The sequence below is a fragment of the Salmo trutta genome, chromosome 18 (genome assembly GCF_901001165.1).
Source record: "Salmo trutta chromosome 18, fSalTru1.1, whole genome shotgun sequence".
Lineage (NCBI taxonomy): Eukaryota > Metazoa > Chordata > Actinopteri > Salmoniformes > Salmonidae > Salmo > Salmo trutta.
Window position 1 is genome coordinate 36,584,552 of NC_042974.1, and position 18,656 is coordinate 36,603,207.

At 41.5% G+C, this 18,656-nt stretch overlaps 1 protein-coding gene across 1 annotated transcript in view; it reads left to right on the plus strand.

Moving 5' to 3' along the window:
* The first annotated feature begins 4,697 nt into the window (after positions 1 to 4,697).
* LOC115153249 (carbohydrate sulfotransferase 15) overlaps positions 4,698 to 18,656 on the plus strand; it is a 46,768-nt gene continuing 32,809 nt past the window's right edge. Inside the window, exon 1 of the mRNA XM_029698488.1 lies at positions 4,698 to 4,933. The gene's annotated coding sequence lies outside the window, so the exon portion shown is untranslated. The remainder of the gene's footprint in view (positions 4,934 to 18,656) is intronic.

An 18,656-nucleotide genomic window follows, 5' to 3' on the forward strand; every position in this document is an offset into this window, starting at 1 on the left:
ACCAAAACCTAATATTACATAAAGGGAACCTGAGTGAACAAATAACACAGTTACATATTATTTCATTTATTTTGTAAACAATGCAACACCCAATGCACCTGTGTGAAAAAGTACTTTCCCTCTTACACTCAATAACTGGTTGTGGCACCTTTAGCTGCGGTGACTCCAACCAGTCTCTTGGTCTGTCTCTCACATCGCTTTGGAGGAATTTTGGCCCACTCTTCCATGCAGAACTGCTTAAACTCAGCGACATTTGTGGGTTTTCAAGCAAGAACTACTCGTGTCAAGTCCTGCCACAACATCTGAATTGGGATTTAGTCTGGACTTTGACTTGGCCATTTCAAAACTTTGTCATCCAAGAAGTTATATTTTTGACTCATCTGTGCATAGAACAATCTTCCAAGAGTCTTGATGATCATCCAGGTGCTTCCAGGTGCTTTTTGGAAAACTTGAGTCAAGTTTTTGGATGAAATGGGTCCCATTATGCCTGGAGAAAATCAAACACTGCATTCCACTGTAAGAACCTCATATCAATGGTCAAGCATGGTAGTGGTAGTGTGATGATTTGGGGATGCTTTGCTGCATCAGGACCTGGATGACTTGCCTTAATAGAAGGAACCATGAATTCTGCACTGTATCAGATAACTCAACAGGAGAATGTCAGTCCATCCGTCTGTGAGCTGAAGCTGAAGTGCAGCTGGGTCATGCAGCAAGACAATGATCCAAAACACACAATCAAGTCTACATGAAAATGGCCAAAAAGCAACAAATTTGAAGTTTTGGAATGGCCTAGTCAAAGTCCAGACCTAATCCCAATTCAGATGTTGTGGCAGGACTTGAAATGAGCAGTTCATGCTTGAAAACCCACAAATGTTGCTGAGTTAAAGCAGCTCTGCATGGAAGAGTGGGGCAAAATTCTGATGAACAACTACAGGAAGGGGTTGGTTGCGGTCATTGCAGTTAAAGGTGGCACAACCAGTTATTGAGTGTAAGGGGGCAATTACTTTTTCATACAGGGGAATTGGGTGTGGCAAAAATGTGTTAATTAAAGAATAAAATAAGCATATATTTGTTTTTTTATTTGTAAACTTATGTTCCCTTTATCTAATATTAGATTGTGGTTGAAGATCTGATAACATTCTATCAAAAATAAGCAAAAATAGAGAAAATCAGAAAGGGGGCAAATACCTTTTTACACTACCGTATATGTCATTCTGGAAAAACTATGTGAAGTGGTCTCTGAGTCCATTAAAAACCAGGGGAGTCGGTGGCTATTTTCAATCTTATTAGCCATTTTACTAGTTCTTTCTCTCCAAAAAAAGAATACAAACATTATTAAAGAATCGGTTAGAGTTCTAATGGAATTCAAAACACAGATGATGATGATGGTCCTCTTATGGTCAAAGGTCATTGCCACTTCCTCCTCTAATGTCTCTATTCACCTGATTTAGTCTCGTAGATTTGTCATGTCCAAGAATATGAGTGGTAAATTTAGCATTTTATGCAAGGGACCTTAACTTCCTCTCTATGTACATTTCAGGCCCTGATCTCAATTAGACCCCTGCTCAGTAAACCCTGCCTGTTAAAAAATGGAACCTGTCTTCATTACAAGCCAATGCATTCTTTACATTGAGTTATTTTCAGCTAGTTGTGCTTTACAGTTGCTGATATTTCGCTCATTGCTTCTTTGCACACTAGAGTCTTTTGACATCTAATGATGGAATATAATGCTAATCATATCATTAAAAAGGCCCTAATCACATATGTATGATACAGTTCATAATTCTGTAGATATCCCCATGTCTTCTGTAATCATGTAGACATTCTAAGCAGTAGAGGAAATGTGTGGGTAGTGAATTCTCTCTTTTGTTCCCCGAAAATCAGTTTCAAATAGCTGCAATGTGATGTGACGTACACTTCATATGACGGTTGAAGGTTGTTTGTAATTTTTCAGGCAGTAGAGATCCTAACAGATGACCATTACGGGAACATGACTGTATCCAAACGGACACCAGCTTCACTGAGTCCTCTAAAATATGTTATTTGCTAGATACAGATTCATAAGCATGTCTTCCATCATCTGTGCAAGACTACATTGACATCTGAAGAGATTTCATTATATGTTCCCCTTCATTTAGTAATGATACATTATGGTCATACAATATCATAAGAATTAGAGCACGTATAGTATCATAAGTCTTAGACGGTGGTACAATACAAATTGGATAAAGTAACTTATCATACATTTAAGTCATTTAGTAGACACTCTTATCCTGAGTTAATACATTTTCATATTGGTCCACCTTTGGAAATGAACCTACATCCCAGGTGTGGCAGTGCCATGCTCTGCCAACTGAGTCACACAGGACCTTGGAGGAACATCCTTGGAGGAAATAGTCTATCTGAGACCAGGTTGCTTGTTGCATCATTCTAATCTAATCAACCTAATAACTATGACACACCCCTCACTATTGTCATTGGTTGCACTAATTGCACTGTTTGTCTCTCTCTCTCTCTCTCTCTCTCTCTCTCTCTCTCTCTCTCTCTCTCTCTCTCTCTCTCTCTCTCTCTCTCTCTCTCTCTCTCTCTCTCTCTCTCTCTCTCTCTCTCTCTCTCTCTCTCTCTCTCTCTCTCTCTCTCTCTCTCTCTCTCTCTCTCTCTCTCTCTCTCTCTCTCTCTCTCAAATGCAGAAGACACATTTCGGTTTACTGCATTCAGCAACTGACTAGGTATCTCCTTTCCCAATCTTTGGAATGCTAGACAGTTGTGGTATGTTTTTTTACTACACTCATATAGCAGTCAATATAAACTGAAACCCATGAGCATACAACATATTAAAGGATAAGAGCAACACAATACAAAAATAAGAGTAAAAAATGACATCAATAATGTCCTGAAGTCTTAAAGCGACTCATTAATCAATGAGCAGAAATATGGGACTGGTGACCTCATGTACTTTTCAGTTCTAGACTTGAATATAGTCAGTTTGTTTTGGTTGCGGGTGTTCCTGCCTGTCACCATGATTCGGGCAGGGGGTAGCCAAGCTCTGAATTTAGATTTTAGGAGTTAGGAACATTACACCCACCCATCCTCCCCGACCAACCTCCTATTGTTTCTGTCTTAAATGAGACGTTCACGTTATTTCAACCAAATCTATATTGTAAATGGCATGCTATTTAAGTGCTCAGATACTTTCTTTGCAATCTCACTTGTTTTTGAGAAACTTTCCCCATCAGTGATATACTTCCTCATGCTCGTTCAGCAGTTCTAGGGGCACAGAAAAACAACAACAAAGGCTTCAAAAACACCCAAGTACGTCATTTTCAAAACGTCAACGCTATTAGTATAGTGAAGCAGGTCTTTATAGATGTTGTATTCATCAAATTGTGTAATTCGAACATTATCTGCAATGTTATATTCCATGGCTTTAGATATGTGATTATAAGAGCGTTGTACTGTTGAGGTACGCTATTTTGCCTGATTATGCCTTTTCATTGAAGGTAATTAGACGTTCTCCACTTAGATAGTGGGCCATGGTATAATCCAAGTTGTGGCAAAGAGGGAAGATCCTATAACGCTGCGTTCATGACATCTCATATACCAGCACACGACAAGGAAAGAATCCACTTGAACACCCCTCCAACTGGTAATTACTAGTGAGAAACTCGTCATTCATCCTCGTGCTCTGAGTTTCCCAATTCCACCTCTCTGATGTAATTTGTCAACAAAAAAGACAGCAAGCATGGCAGCATATTCAGTAGTTGTTGTTTATGGTAATGGATTTGATTCCCATTGGGGACCAGTATGGAAAAACGTATGCACTTGGATAAGAACGCCTGCTTGAATGGTAAAAATGCTTGCTTTTTATGTGTGTGGTCAAAAAAGAGCCTTCTAATGCCCGTGATGTTTGATGATATTTCCTAGTTCAAGCACTAACTCGTATTTACGACTTCACAACTGTTAATTACCACCTTCACACTTGGTTATGAACGCGGTCTAAATATGTTTGGTAACTTTTGCCAGTTTTGGAATTGCTCTTGGGGAGGCTGGTCAGAGCCTGGTAGACCCTGCACCTGTGCCAACCAAGTATGCTAGGATACAGTATATTGGCATATGGCAGGAATAGCTGTTTAGGCCTAATCCTTTTTATTTTGGACTCTTTCAGGGTTTTTGTTTGTTTTTTTGAAAGTGTTCCAAAATATTTTTGCCAACCTTCATTTTGTATCACTTACCAATTAATAAACCTAACTTTGTCTCATGACTAGATTTAAACAGTGTGCACCTTTTCAAAGGATGATAGGGGGCTAGCAATGTAGACACTAGTGTAGGGACCTACAGTAAGAACTCACTAGGCAAAAACTGGTTAAATCAACATAGTTTCCACATCATTTCAACCCAAAAAATCTATCTATGTGATGATGTTGAATCATTGTGGAAAACTGATTGGGTTAACAAAAAGTAACTAATGTAAGGGCATTTCAGGGTTTTTCCACCCAACTTGTAACCATCTTTTTTTATTTCACCTTGAATTCATGTTAGTTGACAATTTAACCAAATGTAAATCAAAACTAGACGTTGAACTGACGTCTGTGCCCAGTGGGGATGTTCATTGTATTGCTCTGATTATTGTGGCTGTCCAGCATACTTTATTTCTTCCCTTGGTCCCTCCCTCTCTTCAGTCTCCCTGACTCGGTTGCAGCGCGAGAGACGAGATGGATAGTCTCTGAACGTTTGCGATCAATCCAGTGGTAGACTATAATGGTTGAGAGCTATCCAAAACAACGCAGTTCTGAATTCATTATAATGTTCCTGTGTAAACTTGTATACCTTACCTCATTGAGATAAAACTTAGTAAATGTTTTATTACCAGAATGGATATGGAATGGTCATGAAGAGCGCGCAAAGGAGTCGCATTGATTGATTCATCGTGAATGTGAGTAACGGCAATATAATTCATTGCTCTGTGAGAATATGTTAGTGGATGTAAATCAATTCATGGGTACATTTAACAGTTTTTACCCAGATATGTAAACCAAACTATGTTTGTGGTCTTACTGTGGCATAATAATGACAGCATTATCTCGTAGGCTACTTCTATTCCACCTAGAAATATGAACCCTATTCAGAAGCTGTACTATAGCTTTCACTCCAACTTGTGATGTATTTTATAAAAAATATAATGGAACCTGCACTTGTTTCTGAGAACCAAAGATTTAGCAGAAATTACGTTTTTTATGAATTTGCTTATACTGAATTGATTTAATTGATTTCAATGCCCCTGCCAGTATTGATCATTTAGTGACAGTGACCAATTTGGTGAGCTATTAACATTTTAAAGTAATTTTCTTGGAATCGAACTAGAATTTCAGCACATGAAGAGGAGCTAGTTAGTTTAAGGATTTGTGTATGTACTCCAACAAGAGATTGCATTAGAAGACATCTAAAGACAAATCGCTGCTCTCGGGTTGAACTAAAAGTATACAGATTCATTGAATATTACATCCACTAACATATTCTCACTTTACACTATCAAGCCCAAGTTAAATGCCAAATTGCACTTTTACCTCCACAACCATGATATATTACAGTGGTGCCTGGTCAAATAGGAGCTGTGTCAGAGTTGTTTCTAAGCTCTTCTCCTGAGGCAGACTTATTTTTCCTCAGTGAACAGCTGCAGAATATCTCTCAGTGCCATTCCTTGGGATTGAATCCACTCCTAGTCCACCAGACACCAAACTACAAAAGGCTATTTCATGAGGCGGAATTAACAAGTTAACTAAGAAACAGTTCAGAATGTCCTTATTGTCCTCAGCAAATCTGAAACCTGGTTTCTTCTTTCTCACATTAATTGTTTACTTTATGTCGGACTGCACAGGCTTAGGGTAAACACACGCACACACACACACACACACGCACGCACGCACGCACACAAACACACACACACACTGCTCTGTCAGGCTGCTAGGCAGGATGGCAATACCATATCGTATTACAGTAATCACCCACCAGTATCCAGAGGTGTTTGATGTCTGAAGCAGGGGTACGATCTGCCAGATGTCAGAGCAAAATGTCTTTCTGACATTTTGTCCACTTCCTCTCCCCTCTCTTGTTCAGGAGCTGTGGTAGACTATTGCTCAGGGCTCTGACATGAGGCCATGGCAAATAGACAGATGACCTTTGGATAAACCTGTCTCTGTTGACTCATGTTGACATACACTTAATGTACCTTTGAGCAAAGAATACAAAAAGTTGTAAGTGTCTTGCTCAAGTGCGCATCCACAGAGTTTTCCACCTTGTCAACTCGGGTATTCGAACCAGCCCCAATGCTCTAACTGCTAGACTACCTGCCGAGAGGGTGGGGAAGTTGGTGGACCTCACCTTAACTCTGTCTCCCCAGACCCTGTTTTCCCCAGTATGTGTCATACCCTGGAGGATGACTCACTATACTAGAGGTTTCGTGGTCATCCATAGGGTGAGCAAAGGTCTGGAGCTTTTAGATGCCAAGGCTATGCTTCTCTTGGCACTTGTTGAAAGCATGCAAAGAAAGATTGCTATGGTGAAGCTTACCCTGCCATCCAGGGCAAATTGGGGGAAAATACTTCCAGTCATTTGAGGAATAGCTTTTGTTTGTGTGCGCCTGCCAGTTTGCCTTGGAGGACCACACTCAGAACCATAGCAGTGGTGATGACAGTGTGTGTCTCTAAGCAGTTTCACAGTGAGACCAGCCAACCACACCGCTGACACCAGTCCAGGGAGGAGGAGGTGCCAGGTGGAATGATAGATAGACTATCTGATAGAAGCTTCAACATCACTGTTACTTTATATCTTTGGTGTGAGACTTTGCATCTACACAGTGCCACCTTCGTCGAGTACAGTAGTATGTACAGTAGACCTCCTTGGAAAGCTTCTGCTCTTTTCAATCCTCCATGTACTGTAGCTACATCCTGGGATTGATTCACTCTTAGAAAAAAAGGGTTCCAAAAGGGTTCTACGGCTGTCCCCATAAGAGCAACTTTTTTGGTTCCCGGTATAACCCTTTTTGGTTCCAGGCAGAACTCTTTCCTACATGGAACCCTGAAAGCTTCTATCTGGAACCAAAAGGGTTCTACATTACCTAGACCCAAAAAGGATTCTTCAAAGGGTTCTCATATGGGGACAGCCAAAGAACCCTTTAAAAGAAATTTCTAAGAGTGTACCCAGCAAACTGGGAACGTTCCCATAACATTAGCTAAGATTCCCATTAAGTTCTAGTTAGGGCTTTATCAAACATTAAGATGATAACGTCCTAAATATAATTTTTCTTCAAATTTGTTTTTGAATGAAACATCCTTGGAATGTTCTCCTAACATTCACTAAAATGTTGTACACAACATCTGTAACAACCACCACAGAACATTCCCAAAAATGTTATCATTAGGCTTCTAGGTAATGTAATAACACAATGTACAGTAATGTTTTCCCAGTAAACCAAAATTGGTTCTGTGAAAGTTCCCAAAACATTCGTTAGGTTACGGAAAATGTTCTCATAACACAAAAACTGTCCAGACGTGCTGATGATTATACAATGTATGTATAAAACATTCACCTGATGTTGCAAGAACGTTTCTAGAACACATTTAATCTGTTCTTTAAAAGGTTCCCAGAATGTTTCATTAGGTTGTGGGAAATGTCTGGTGAGAACATTGTGGGGACTTCACATAAGATATGTTCCCAAAACATTAAAACCGCCCAGTTGTGTGGATGATTCTACAATTTTCTTTTAGAGTGCAAAACACAAAAACAAAATCAACATGTGAAGTTCATAGGAGCATATCATATTGGATGTCAAATGAAAGCTAATAGTTTTAGATACATTTTTCAACTATTCTCTATCTTACAAATGAGGCTTCAATAATGGCTTTGATTTCTGGTCAAACAGATGGAAAAGGGGTCTGTCACGGTTGTGTGGAGAGACGGACCAAGGCGCAGTGTGTTCGGAGTTCCACATAATTTATTACTGAAACTTACCAACAACAAAAGGAGACAAACAACGATCCATGACGACAGAGGTGCTACATGCACTAACTCAAAACAAGATCCCACAAAAACCTGTGGGGAAATGACTGCCTAAATATGATCCCCAATCAGAGACAATGATAAACAGCTGCCTCTGATTGGGAACCATACCAGGCCAACATAGACATAAAACAACCTAGATAACCCACCCTAGTCACACCCTGACCTAACAAACATAGAGAATAAAAGGCTCTCTATGGTCAGGGCGTGACAGGGTCTTAAAAAACATCTACCTGGAAAAGTCTTAAAAGGTATCAGAAATACATCAAAATACAATATTATTGACTTAAAGACCCCTGGCAACTAATATCAACACATATTTTGTTTTGGAGAAATTGTTTACCTTCTGTAAATGTAAGAAATATTGCCATGTGCCTTGTAATTCCGTTACCAAAAACCCACATATTTTAAAGTTATTTTCTAATTTCTCTCCCTCATGAGGAAGGATAATAATAGTTCACAGAAGTAACACATATGGTAGACCTACAAATTAATTATAGTGATTTTACTGATATAAATGTTGTTTATTAAATATTAAGTGATTAAAACTCACGATAACCAAAAACTCTGAAACAAAATTACTGCAACTGAATTACTACAATGGGAAATCATAATAGTCACAAACCACAGTTGGGTCACCAGTAGTAAAATCACTGTGGAAACCAAGCCAAGCCAGTAAAAAAGCCATATTACAAACTGTGTTTTGATATTTGCATTGTTTGCTATATAGCCCATTCGTTCATTCGCCACCGTGATATACAATAAGGCCGTGACAACAAAAAGTCCACAGCCCCACAGTGGAGGAATAAATTCAACTACACATACGTTTGTTTCATCACAAAACCGGAGAGCAACATCTGTCCGGTGAAGTCCACAAAGCAAATTTTGCATGTAACAATCAGTTATATCACCTGCAGCATGGTCAAGCAAGTTAATGTTTTTTGCAGTTTACTGAACATCTACTGATTTAGAACCACAGTTACCGCAAGTCAGCAAAAAGACACCAGGAGCACTGCCTCTGATATTCCAGCACCATTTCAACTTTAACATTTTAACAACAAATATGCTTAGTTTAATACACTGAGAACAAACGTAAAGATACCTAAAACAATTTAGTCCAATTAATGTTGCTAATGTGGCTGTCCATGGTACTGATTTCTGTCGGTCTGTGAGTGTGTGTGTGTATGTGTGTGTGTGTGTGCGCAAGTGCAAAAGTAAAAAAATAAAAACGTGGGACTCCTAAATGTAGACTAGTTTAATGTCAATGCCTTCCTCCTCTCTTTCATGTTGGCATAACGGTCTATGGTTCTATACGCTTTTACTTTTTGTTTTCATAGGCTGCCTAGCTAAAATGCTTGCAAGCCTAACTTACTCGCATGGGCAACATTGACCAGTTAAGTTAGCTAGCTAGTTAACGTGAGCCTACTAGGCTACATCTAGGCTACATATTGAACTTCAATTGTCTCAGGCCAGTGGCACAATATAAAAATGTATGGTTAGATCAGAATCGGCGTCATAATCATAAGCCTGTAAAGAGAAATAAGTAAAAGAAAATCTGCATCTATGGCTTAGGAAAGGGACGATTTAGCAAGGTAGCTACTGCAGGACCAGAAACAGACAAGTTTTTCTGACAATTATGAAGTTTTGCTCAGGATGAGATTTAATTGGTGTGAAGCCCATTAACCCCACCTCTTTAAGGAATACCTAGGATAGGATAAAGTAATCCTTCTAACCCCCCCCCCTTAAAAGATTTAGATGCACTATTGTAAAGTGGTTGTTCCACTGGATATCATAAGGTGAATGCACCAATTTGTAAGTCGCTCTGGATAAGAGCGTCTGCTAAATGACTTAAATGTAAATGTAAATGTAAGCCAAATCCAAACTGGCCTCCCTTGGGGGAGCGTTTTCATGCGCCTGGACAACACACAGTTGAGCTCAGCTCAATTATTTTGTACATTTTTGTATTGCACTGTATCCAATGACTTATGAAAGCTTACTTGGTAGGTCGATGTCCTCATTGTGGTTTTGCAGACGTGTTTTATATGTTTTATGTACACATTTTATTAGACTACTTATGAAATGCACATGCTTATGTTCCCTCGACTCCAACCTCATTCGATGCATTGAACGGATGTGGGTGGAGCAATGTCTACTGTACATAAGGGTGCAAATTATAAACACTCACAAAAGCTCTGACGAAGGCCTTGAGGCCGATACGTAAAGCTTAATAAAGAGCAGTGATATTAGCAAGAGAAGTGTGCAGTTTCTTCTTTTTTCTCATCTTATTCAATTGTTGCCATGCAACTGCGGCAGAGATAGCTCAGATGTACGAGTGCCTTTAGAATTGTTTTGCACGGGAGGCCAAATGCTTGATTGCATGCATCAAACGCTACTGCGGCAAAATGTCATACTTTTTTGTTCCAGACAGCATCAGATACATGACCTACACATTCTGAGACATAGGGGTGCTCTTTCCCTCGCTCGGATGATTTATACAGTGAGATTTAGCCACTTGCGAATTGACAGAAAATTATGAAAACACAGACGAAAGAGCAATTATTTTAAAATAAAATAAAAGATATTGGTCAAATATTTTGGGATGCCTGGCTTCCCTTGTCATCCATGAATACACACAACTGTGGGTCACCTGCTACTGTCCGCTCTTCCACTGGCATACTTATGTTCAGCTCATAACTGTTTTCTTTGTCTTTTTGTTGCCTGGTGGTCAAACCTAGAGTGTTAGAACAGTCTGGACAACCCCTCCTTCTCTCTCTGCCTCTCCAATAAATGTCACCTCGCCCAGCTCTTACTGACACCTACCCATGAGCCTCCTCTTTTTCCATTTACTGTAACCAGCATTCTCACCCACTGAGAACCAATCGACACCGGACATCCACAGACGTTGAACATTTGGACCGGATCTATCACAAACGAATGTTTCACAAGTTTGGATAGCACAGTACAGTGAGTAGAGCAAAGTATATAGTACAATACAACAAAGAGAAGTAGAGTATAGTAGAGTAGATTACAATATATTGTACTGTATGCTACTGATTTTATTTTCATTTTATTTCACCTTTATTTAACCAGGTAGGTTTCACCTTTATTTAAACAAGTTCTCATTTACAACTGTGACCTGGCCAAGATAAAGCAAAGCAACACAACTACAAAGAGTTACACATGGGATAAACAAATGTACAGTCAATAACACAATAGAAAAGGTTTATGTTTAGTGTGTGCAAATGTAGTAAGATTAGGTAGGTCAGACAATAAATAGGCCATAGAGGCGAAATAAGTACAATTTAGCATTAACACTGGAGTGATAGATGTGCAGAAGATGATGTGCAAGTAGAGATACTGGGGTGCAAAATAGCAAAAGAAAAAAAACAATATGGGGATGAGGTAGTTGGGTGTGCCATTTACAGACGGGTTAGGGTTAGGAGTGGAGTGTTGTATGGCATTGAAGCTCGTGTGGAGGTTTGTTAACACAGTGTCCAAAGAAGGGCCAGATGTATACAGAATGGTGTCGTCTGGGTAGAGGTGGATCAGAGAATCACCAGCAGCAAGAGCGACATCATTGATATATACAGAGAAGAAAGTCAGCCCGAGAATTGAACCCTGTGGTACCCTCATAGAGACTGCCAGAGGTCCGGACAACAGGCCCTCCAATTTGACACACTGAACTCTGTTTGAGAAGTAGTTGGTGAACCAGGCGAGGCAGTCATTTGAGAAACCGGGGCTATTGAGTCTGCCGATAAGAATGCGGTGATTGACACAGTCGAAAGCCTTGGCCAGGTCGATGAAGTGGTTGCACTGTACTATCTTTTATCAATGGCGGTTATGATATTGTTTAGGACCTTGAGCGTGACTGAGGTGCACCCATGACCAGTTCGGAAACCAGATTGCATAGTGGAGAAGGTACGGTGGGATTCGAAATGGTCGGTGATCTGTTTGTTAATTTGGCTTTCGAAGATTTTAAAATGGCAGGGCAGGATGGAAATAGGTCTATAACAGTTTGAGTCTAGAGTGTCTCCCCCTTTGAAGAGGGGGATGACCGCGGCAGCTTTCCAATCTTTGGGGATGTCAGACGATATGAAAGAGAGGATGTACAGGCTAGTAATAGGGGTTGCAACAATTTCGGAGGATAATTTTAGAAAGAGAGGGTCCAGATTGTCTTGCCCAGCTGATTTGTAGGGATCAAGATTTTGCAGATCTTTCAGAACATCTGCTGTCTGGTTTTGGGTGTAGGAGAAGGGGGGGGGGGGGTTCTGCAGGGGGTGCAGAACTGTTGGCCGGGGTAGCCAGGTGGAAAGCATGGCCAGCCATGGAATAATGCTTATTGAAATTATTGATTATCATAGATTTATTGGTGGTGACAGTGTTTCCTGCTGGAATAGTCCCTCAGCAACCTGGAGAGCGGAAGTTAGAACAGAAAGAGGGATAAAGCGGACATATTTTGAGAATCTGTCAACAACCAGAATAGTGGTAAAACCATCAGAAAGGGGGAGATCCATTACAAAGTCTATGGACAGATGTGACCAAGGCCGCTGAGGCACGGAAAGGGGAAGAAGTTTAACTGCTGGAGCGTGCCGGGGAGATTTGGATTGAGTACATAGCGAACATGAGTTGACATAGTGGGCGACATCATGCGCCAAGGTGGGCCACCAGTATTTATCGGAGAGTGATTGGAGGGTGCGGGTGATACCTGGATGTCCAATGGAGAGGGAAATGTGTGCCCAGATCAACAGCCGATCTCTTCACCTCCGTGGGTGGGTAGATGCGCTCTGGAGGGCAGGTGGCAGGAGCGGGTTCCCTCTCCAGAGCCTGGCGGATGTCCACATCTACGTCTCATAACACGGGGCCAACGATACGGGAGGACCGCTTGATGGGTTGGAGGACACTCACAGGACCCTCCACCGATGTGGAACCACAGGGTGCAGGAAGCTGGTCTTCCGTCCCCAGGCGGTCATTCTCATCTTTGACCAGGTGATAGTGGGGTTATGAAGTTGGAGCCACGGGAGGCTGAGGATGACTTTGTGTACGGGTGAGGTGATGATTAAAAAGGAAAGGCTTTCCTGGTCCTTGGGCCCCACGCTGAGGGTGAGTGGTGCTGTGATGTCAATAATTGTGTCGGATCTCAGCTGTCTGCACCCCGGAGAGGTGTGTGGCCCCCACCTCCATGGTTCAGGCTCTGCCTCAGGATAGCCAAAGGAGGGAGGCGAGTGGCTAGGTGGCCACTGGCGCTCCTGAAGAATGTTATCCAGACGGATGGCCATCGAGATGAGAGCATCCAACAATAGGTTGACATCTCAACATGCCAACTCCGTCTGGACCTCCTTGCACAGTCTACTGTGGAATAGAGTGCAGAGCACCGGCTCATTCCATTCGCTGGCCCTCTGAACAAAGGTCGAAGACCACCCTGAACAGAGCCATGAACCTCTCATAGGAACCCAACTCATCCTCTCCTCTCTCCCAGACGGCCTTAGCCCACTCCAACGCCCTACCAGTCAGCAGGGAAATGACGGTGGCAATCTTGGACCTCTCGTGATGGGGGCTCCCGTCTGATAGGCTAATTAGAGGGAGCACTGGAGTAGGAAGCCACGGCATTTCAATGGAGTACCGTCATACTTCTCCAGAAGGGAAAGTCGGGCATCGCTGACCTGGGTGGATGACTGGGTAGGCTGGGGGACTGGCTCACTGTGACAACCTGTGGTAGGAGGCCCTCCGTCAGAGGTATGGAGAACCTTGCTGGTGGTGTCGAGGCGGTGGAGAACAAAGAGGACCTCTTTCATGGTCGTACCCAGTCGAGCCAGCTGGTCATGGTGTTGGTGGAGTAGATGACCCTATTCCTCAACCATCTGGAAGACGTTGTAGTCATCTGCTGCTTCTGTAATTTCTGAGGCAGTATTCTGTAACGACAACGCATGGAGTCAGGAAGCAGGTGCAGATGGTGAGTTTAATAATAATGAACATAGAGCGTTACAAAACAAGAGAAGTATCTGGTCATGAAAATAGAACCAATACTGCCTGATGACTGAGGTTTGTGAGGGCTACATGAAGGGAGAGTAATCAGTGTTCTAGGACCGGTGGTTAGTAGACCGGCGACATCTAGCGCCGGAGGGAGGGAGCAGGAGTAGGCGTGACAACTGTACTGTACTCGACTGTACTCTATTGCAATGTAGTGAACTTGACTCTGCTCTACACTGCTGCACTGCACTGTACTCTACTGTGCTCTCCTTTTGCTGCGCTGTGATGTCCAAATTTGTGGAGAATGACATTCATATCCATAATTATTTATTTGCGTAATTCCGTTACAGGGTGTAAATCCACTTCCCTTACTGTAGTTCTATAACCAAAATATATTTTTTCAACCTCAAGATGCCATGTTATAACTGACACCCCATTCTTTCTGCAGACATTTTAGAATCTTAATTCCGAGCAGATTTTTAACAGTTTTTGGAAAACGTGGTCACATAAAAACCTGAGGGAGATTTTACTGTAATCCAGTTACCGAAGTTTGGACTTGGACAGTTCTTCCACTAAATTCGTTTTTGTAAATTTTTCAGTGGAAATTGTTCAAAGTAGTCCTCGTGCAAAGAGTTGTATTTGTTAAGCTTTGAAATCAGTGGTTTTTGTTTGGCATACATTTTAGAGTAAAAACAAAAAAGATCTCAAAGCATAATTCCATTACCTTGGAATTGCCCCAATGGATTGTCTGTTGCCTTCTTATGCTTTCCACATTCAGTCGTACTTTCACTGCTTCGGGATACCCCCTGTCCCCATCTGTCCTCTTCCCCCTGTCTTCTTCCCCCTGTCCTCTTCCCCCCTCACCTGAAATGCACATGTTAAACAGTAGTAGGAACCTTTCAACATTTCTCTGCTTGTTATGATGTGTCACGGTCCCACACTTCAACAGAAACATAGAGCTCAGCTCAAAACCACAGCTGGGTGCCAGATGTCTCAGTACTGGACTGCAATGACTGGTCCTGAACTAGTCAAGACCTCATAGATGAAAATAGTGTCCGTTGGGAATTACTCTATTTACACTAGGCTAATTCTCCTTATCGCTCAAGTTATGGGAAATGGAAAACAACATGGCTCTTTAGTCACCTTCAAGCCCCCAAGTTCTTTGTCGTGTCATATGTTATGTTATAGTTGCTGCCGGTAAGTCTTTAGTTGAATAGATATTCAAGCCATATCAATGGGGTTGTGAGTTCATTAAAACCTCTTAAGGATCTACGGGATCGGTGTCGCTATACCTGGATGGTGGTTGCTAACGTGCGCTAATGTGACTAGAATGACATTGTAAGTAACAGCAAACTTTCCAGGACATAGACATGTCTTATATGGGCAGAAAGCAGTAGCTATTACAGTGAGAAAATAGCATACTATTGTTTGAGGAGAGTGCACAACAACAAAAACGTTTTATCACAGCAACTGGTTTGATACATTCACCTCTGAAGGTAAATAATGTACTTACATTCAGTAAGTACATTGCTCTGATTTGTCATCATGAGGGATAAAATTATCCCAGAGTTTGTTTTGTTTGTTAAAATCCATTTTTATATTCAAATGTAGGAACTGGGTTCTACAGTTTGAACCCTGCTGTCTTTCTCTTGCGTTTCAAAGATCATGGAACAAAAAAAAATATAGCAAACATAAAAAAAAAAAAATCTTTTTATGGATCTAATGTGTTAAATTCTCCTACATTGATTTCACATTTCCACAAACTTCAAAGTGTTTCCTTTCAAATGGTATCAAGAATATGCATTTCCTTGCTTCAGGTCCTGGGGTACAGGCAGTTAGATTTGGGAATATCATTTTAGGCGAAAATTGAAAAGAAATGTCCAATTGTCACGCCATGACCTGATAGAGACGGTTTATTTCTCTATTTTGTTAGGTCAGGGTGTGGGGTGGGCATTCTATGGTTTATATTTCTATGTTTTGGCCAGGTATGGATTCCAATCAGAGGCAGCTGCCTATCGTTGTCTCTGATTGGAAACCATACTTAGGCAGCCCCTTTTCCCTCCTTGAGTTGTGGGATCTTATTTTTGTACTGCTCGGTACAGCCTGCAAGACGTGATGGTCATTTATCATTGTTTATTATTTTGTTTAAGTGTTCTGATTTAAAATAAATTCAAGATGAACACTTACAACGCTGCACCTTGGTCTACTCCTTTGGACAGCCGTTACACCAATCCTTAATTAATTTACAGACACAACAATCATGCTGCACATGTCAGGACTTCAAATATTGAAGATTATTGTTGTTCTATCTTCCTTCAATTATCAGACATGACAGTGAAACCCATATTTCAGTAGAGAATCACTCTTTTTCTGTAACTAAAATAATGGTGGGAAAAGGTAACCAAATCTGACCCAATGAGGTAAATTAATCAGACTTCCAGATCTCTGTGTTCTTCTGAGAACACATTTTGATTTCCCTGCCAACATCTAGTCAGACCGGCTGTGGGCCAGGCCTACAGCTAAGTACACTACCTGGATGCACTTATTCTCAATGGAGGATGATGAATGCTGTTATTCCAAAGCGCTTCATGCCTTATTACCACTGCGCCTAGTTTTTACTTATGGTTTTGCTCTTGTGCAATGGTTCAGTGTTTTTAGGCTGTCTCTTCCCCATTTCCAGAGAATAAAACTCTCTGGTCTACTGCCAATAGCCCCTCACAGAGTCTACTGTACCAAGACATTCCTCTGGAAGTGGTAAACATGTAGATAGCTATATAACTCTTCTGTCTGACTGCTCTGATAAGTCTCTGGAACAACAGAGTATTAACAGATAGATGGACTGCACAACAGTCAGGCAAGAGTGATCTACATTCAGTCAATGGGAGAGGAAGGAGAAATGTAGAAGGGGTACAGTACATGGGGTATAAGGGGAGAGGGGGAATCACCTTGGCCTGGGCTTTGTGGTGGAAAAGAGAAGACTGCTAGATATTGGAGGCAATATTTTTCATTTAATATTATATCTGAAATAATGACATTATTCATAACCTACTCTCTGTAACATTTTATTTCCTACATCTTTTTAGAAGTCAATCCTCCCCAAAGCAGATCTTTGTGAAGGCTGTGAATACTGAATATAGATTATTTTTCACACTCCCATTCCAGAACACAGAGATGGATGAAGTCAAATACTTTAAAGGAAGGAGACATCCACTATGACAGCACATTTTGTATTTGAAAGCCTACCTAGGAATCCCACTGGGCTGCTGCCTGTCACATTCTCCCACAGCACAGAGAAGGGGTGAAGAGGGGTGTGTGTGTGTGTGTGTGTGTGTGTGTGTTTGGATGTGACTTGACTTTTTTGAGATTTTGTTATGTTACATCCTTATTCTAAAATGGATTAAATAGTCCCCCCCATCAATTCACGCACAATGCCCCCATAATAAGCATAAACTCTTCATTTGAAAATTTTTGCAAATGTTTAAAAAATATGGAAATATCACATTTACATACGTTTTCAGACCCTTTACTCAGTATTTTGTTGAAGCAAATTTGGCAGCTATTACAGCCTCGAGTCTTATTGGGTATGACGCTACAAGCTTGGCACACTTGTATTTGGGGAATTTCTCCCATTCTTCACCGCAGATTCTCTCAAGCTCTGTCAGGGCCACCCAAGCTCTGGCTGGGCCACTCAAGGACATTCAGAGACTTGTCGCGAAGCTACTCCTGCGTTGTCTTGGCTGTGTGCTTAGGGTCGTTGTCCTGTTGGAAGGTGAATCTTCACCCCTTTCTGAGGTCCTGAGCGCTCTGGAGCAGGTTTTCATCAAGGATCTCTCTGTACTTTGCTCCGTTCATCTTTCCCTCTATCCTGACTAGTATCCCAGTCCCTGCCACTGAAAAACATCTCCACAGCGTGATGCTGCCCCCACCATGCTTCACTGTAGTGATGGTGCCAGGTTTCCTCCAGACGTGACGCCTGGCATTCAGGCCAAAGAGTTCAATCTTGGTTTCATCAGACCAGATAATCTTGTTTGTCATGGTCTGAGAGTACTTTAGGTGCCTTTTGGCAAACTCCAAGCGGGCTGTCCTGTGCTTTTTACAGAGGAGTGGCTTGCGTCTGGCCACTCTACCATAAAGGCCAGATTGGTAGAGTGCTGCAGTGATGATTGTCCTTCTGGAAGGTTCTCTCTCCACAGTTTTTTAATCTGTTAATCAGTTATGTGGAATCGAGTTCCATGTAGTCATGACTCTATGTAGTACTGTACGTCTCCCATAGTCTGTTCTGGACTGGGGACTGTTAAGAGACCTCTGGTGGCATGTCTTGTGGGGTATGCATGGGTATCTGAGCTGTGTGCTAGTTGTTTCAAAACTTCTTAAGGATCGGCGTTCTGTCAACGGGACAGTTGTAAATCACGCAGTGCATTATATCAAGATTGCAGATTTTAGAGTAACAACAAATGTCGGTACATAGAAGTGTCTTATATCGACTGAAAGCTTAAATTCCTGTTAATATAACTGCATTGTCCAATTTACAATAGCTATTACAGTGAAAAAAGACCATGCTATTGTTTGAGGAGAGCTCCTAACAACAAAACACTTTCTTCAACGCGATAGGTTTGATGAATTCACCTCTGAAG